Source organism: Alligator mississippiensis, unplaced genomic scaffold, assembly GCF_030867095.1.
Source record: "Alligator mississippiensis isolate rAllMis1 unplaced genomic scaffold, rAllMis1 scaffold_67, whole genome shotgun sequence".
Lineage (NCBI taxonomy): Eukaryota > Metazoa > Chordata > Crocodylia > Alligatoridae > Alligator > Alligator mississippiensis.
Genome location: NW_026775378.1, coordinates 20,001 through 25,000, shown reverse-complemented (window position 1 = coordinate 25,000; position 5,000 = coordinate 20,001).

Sequence of the window (5,000 nt, the reverse complement as noted above, 5' to 3'; positions counted from 1 at the left end):
ACCGCAGTCGCCACATCGATCCGGAGAGAGGAAAAGAGAAGTGGGGGGGAGGTAACCGCCTCACCTGAACACCGGCGGCGGACCGCCGGCCCGCGAGGGGCCCTCCCAAAGGGGTGCCACGTGGCGTGGCGAGCGATGCGCAGCAGCGGCGCCCGGGGCACGGCCCGGAGCCAGGGCCCGGGGGCTTCGGGCCAGGCGTGACAACCGGACTCGGACCGGGAGCTCACACCGCAAAGTGTCCGCCATCCCCCTCTCGGCAGCGGGGCACACGACTCGTCTTTGACCCGCGGGTGCAGCAGCACGGTTCTTTTGCCCCGGAGGTTCCTCCGACCGACCTTCTGGAACCGAAGATGGGCATTTAGGGTCCTGAAAAACGTGTCCCCGAAAATCTCCGCGAACCTTTCTTGGCAATATTGTAGATGTGGCACCCGGCCCAGCCACCGGGGCAAACCACCAAAAGTGTCCGCCCTCCTGGATCGAAGGGTCGGACAAAGCCCATTTCAAAAACCTCATACGGACTTCCAGGCCTCTCCGGCGGGCCCAGGTCAACCGCTCGCCCCCCAGCAGCGAAATTTTTTTCTAAGTCCCACGCCGGACACCAGGTCAACACGGCTCTCTGGCAGGAGAAGCCCGCCGCTCCCGAGGAAGCGCCCCCGGCTTGCCCTGAACGCCGTAAGGGAGGGCGGCAGGTCACCGGGGCGAAACCGGAGCGGTGGCCGGTCTCCTGGAACTCTCCCCCGGCCTGGCCCTCCGGGCCGCTCCCGGCCGGAGCTCCCACGTTAACCGCTCCCAACGCAACCGAGCAGAAGTTTTCCAAGTCCCACGGCGGACACCAGGTCCTCCCGGTTCCCCGTCAGGAGAGCCCCGCCACTCCTGGGGAAGCAAGCACCGCTGCCTGCCCGACCTCCGAGCCCATCACCGGGGGGGGGGGCGGGAGCCGGAATCGCGGGCCAGAGCCTGGAACTCTCGCACGGCCAGGCCCGCCGGATCGGGGCACGCTGCCTCCACGCTCGGTTGACAAGGCAGCGCGGCACGGTTCTTTTGCCCCGGAGGTTCCTCTGACCGACTTTCTGGAACCGAACATGGGCATTTAGGGTCCTGAAAACCGAGTCCCCCAAAATCTCCGCGAACCTTTCTTGGCAATATTGTAGATGCGGCACCCGGCCCAGCCACCGGGGCCAACCGCCGAAAGTGTCCGCCCTCCTGGAGCGAAGGCCCGGGCAAGGCCCGTTTGAAAAACCTCATACGGACTTCCGGAGCGCGAGCCCGGGCGCCAGGTCGACCCAGGGCCGACCTCCCGGGCCCCAGAGAGGCACGTCTCCGCCGCGGAAGCCGCCTGATGCCCGCGCCGAAGGCCCCCGGGCCCGCCCGGCCTCCGCGCAGGGCACCGGGGAGAAGTAGGAATCGTGGCCGGGCTCCTGGAACTCCTGCCCGGCCTGCCCCGCGGAAGCATGCCGGGTTCTCCCGCCGCGCCGTGCAGGTTCTTCCGCCCCTCGCCGGGGTAGCCGGGCTCCAACCGCTGGGCCCCGCAGCCTGGAAGGGCCCCTGCGAGTCGCCCCCCGGCCTGCACGCCCGCCGTGCAGTCGACCGGGTCGAAGCCGGAATCGCGGCCGGGTTCCTGGAACTCTCGCCCGGCCTGCCCGCCCGGCCCGCCCCCCGGGCCGGGGCTCCAGTCGACTTGGAGCCAAACTCGGTTTTGACCCCCTCCTGCAGCACGGTCCGGCCCCGGAGGTTCCTCCGTCCGACCTCCTGGAACCCAAGATGGGCATCCAGGGTCCCGAAATCCGTGTCCCCGAAAATCTCCGCGAACCTTTCCTGGCAATATTGTAGATGCGGCACCCGGCCCAGCCACCGGGGGCAACCGCCGAAAGTGTCCGCCCTCCTGGAGCGAAGGCCCGGGCAAGGCCCGTTTCAAAAACCTCATACGGACTTCCGGAGCCCGAGCCCCGGCGCCAGGTCGACCCAGGGCCGACCTCCCGGGCCCCAGAGAGGCTCGTCTCCGCCGCGGAAGCCGCCCGCCGCCCGCGGCGAAGGCCCCCGGGCCCGCCCGGCCTCCGGGCAGGGCACCGGGGAGAAGTAGGAATCGTGGCCGGGCTCCTGGAACTCCTGCCCGGCCTGCCACGCGGAAGCATGCCGGGTTCTCCCGCCGCGCCGTGCAGGTTCTTCCGCCCCTCGCCGGGGTAGCCGGGCTCCAACCGCTGGGCCCCGCAGCGTGGAAGGGCCCCTGCGAGTCGCCCCCCGGCCTGCACGCCCGCCGTGCAGTCGACCGGGTCGAAGCCGGAATCGCGGCCGGGTTCCTGGAACTCTCGCCCGGCCTGCCCGCCCGGCCCGCCCCCCGGGCCGGGGCTCCAGTCGACATGGAGCCAAACTCGGTTTTGACCCCCTCCTGCAGCACGGTCCGGCCCCGGAGGTTCCTCCGTCCGACCTCCTGGAACCCAAGATGGGCATCCAGGGTCCCGAAATCCGTGTCCCCGAAAATCTCCGCGAACCTTTCCTGGCAATATTGTAGATGCGGCACCCGGCCCAGCCACCGGGGGCAACCGCCGAAAGTGTCCGCCCTCCTGGAGCGAAGGCCCGGGCAAGGCCCGTTTCAAAAACCTCATACGGACTTCCGGAGCCCGAGCCCCGGCGCCAGGTCGACCCAGGGCCGACCTCCCGGGCCCCAGAGAGGCTCGTCTCCGCCGCGGAAGCCGCCCGCCGCCCGCGGCGAAGGCCCCCGGGCCCGCCCGGCCTCCGGGCAGGGCACCGGGGAGAAGTAGGAATCGTGGCCGGGCTCCTGGAACTCCTGCCCGGCCTGCCACGCGGAAGCATGCCGGGTTCTCCCGCCGCGCCGTGCAGGTTCTTCCGCCCCTCGCCGGGGTAGCCGGGCTCCAACCGCTGGGCCCCGCAGCCTGGAAGGGCCCCTGCGAGTCGCCCCCCGGCCTGCACGCCCGCCGTGCAGTCGACCGGGTCGAAGCCGGAATCGCGGCCGGGTTCCTGGAACTCTCGCCCGGCCTGCCCGCCCGGCCCGCCCCCCGGGCCGGGGCTCCAGTCGACTTGGAGCCAAACTCGGTTTTGACCCCCTCCTGCAGCACGGTCCGGCCCCGGAGGTTCCTCCGTCCGACCTCCTGGAACCCAAGATGGGCATCTAGGGTCCCGAAATCCGTGTCCCCGAAAATCTCCGCGAACCTTTCCTGGCAATATTGTAGATGCGGCACCCGGCCCAGCCACCGGGGGCAACCGCCGAAAGTGTCCGCCCTCCTGGAGCGAAGGCCCGGGCAAGGCCCGTTTCAAAAACCTCATACGGACTTCCGGAGCCCGAGCCCCGGCGCCAGGTCGACCCAGGGCCGACCTCCCGGGCCCCAGAGAGGCTCGTCTCCGCCGCGGAAGCCGCCCGCCGCCCGCGCCGAAGGCCCCCGGGCCCGCCCGGCCTCCGGGCAGGGCACCGGGGAGAAGTAGGAATCGTGGCCGGGCTCCTGGAACTCCTGCCCGGCCTGCCCCGCGCATGCATGCCGGGTTCTCCGGCCGCGCCGTGCAGGTTCTTCCGCCCCTCGCCGGGGTAGCCGGGCTCCAACCGCTGGGCCCCGCAGCCTGGAAGGGGCCCTGGGAGTCGCCGCCGGCCTGCACGCCCGCCGTGCAGTCGACCGGGTCGAAGCCGGAATCGCGGCCGGGTTCCTGGAACTCTCGCCCGGCCTGCCCGCCCGGCCCGCCCCCCGGGCCGGAGCGCCAGTCGACATGGAGCCAAACTCGGGGTTGACCCTCGCCTGCAGCACGGTCCGGCCCCGGAGGTTCCTCCGTCCGAGCTCCTGGAACCCAAGATGGGCATCTAGGGTCCCGAAACCCGTGTCCTCGAAAATCTCCGCGAACCTTTCCTGGCAATATTGCAGATGCGGCACCCGGCCCAGCCACCGGGACGAACCGCCGAAAGTGTCCGGCCTCCTGGAGCGAAGGCCCGGGCAAGGCCCGTTTGAAAAACCTCATACGGACTTCCAGGGCCGGAGCCCCGGCGCCAGGTCGACCGCGGGCCTCCCTCCCGGGGCCCAGCACGGCTCGTCTCCCCCGCGGGAGCAGCCCGCCGCCCTCGCCGAAGGCCCCCGGACCTGCCCGGCCTCCGGGCAGGGCACCGGGGAGAAGCCGGAATCGCGGCCGGGCTCCTGGAACTCTCGCCCGGCCAAGCCGCTCGGCCCGCCCCTGGGCCGGAGCTCCAGTCGACATGGAGCCAAACTCGCGGTTGAACCTCTCCTGCAGCACGGTCCGGCCCCGGAGGTTCCTCCGTCCGAGCTCCTGGAACCCAAGATGGGCATCTAGGGTCCCGAAACCCGTGTCCCCGAAAATCTCCGCGGACCTTTCTCGGCAATATTGTAGATGCGGCACCCGGCCCAGCCGCCGGGAGCAACCGCCGAAAGTGTCCGGCCTCCTGGAGCGAAGGCCCGGGCACGGCCCGTTTGAAAATCCTCATACGGACTTCCAGGGCCGGAGCTCGGGAGCCAGGTCGACCCCGGGCCTCCCTCCCGGGCGTTAGGGCGGCTCGTCTCCCCCGCGGGAGCAGCCCGCTGCCCGCGCCGAAGGCCCCCGGACCCGCCCGGCCTCCGGGCAGGGCACCGGGGAGAAGCCGGAATCGCGGCCGGGCTCCTGGAACTCTCGCCCGGCCAAGCCGCTCGGCCCGCCCCTGGGCCGGAGCTCCAGTCGACATGGAGCCAAACTCGCGGTTGAACCCCTCCTGCAGCACGGTCCGGCCCCGGAGGTTCCTCCGTCCGAGCTCCTGGAACCCAAGATGGGCATCTAGGGTCCCGGAAACCGTGTCCCCGAAAATCTCCGCGGACCTTTCTCGGCAATATTGTAGATGCGGCACCCGGCCCAGCCACCGGGACGAACCGCCGAAAGTGTCCGCCCTCCTGGAGCGAAGGCCCGGGCACGGCCCGTTTGAAAAACCTCATACGGACTTCCGGAGCCCGAGCCCCGGCGCCAGGTCGACCCAGGGCCAACCTCCCGGGCCCCAGAGAGGCTCGTCTCCCCCGCGG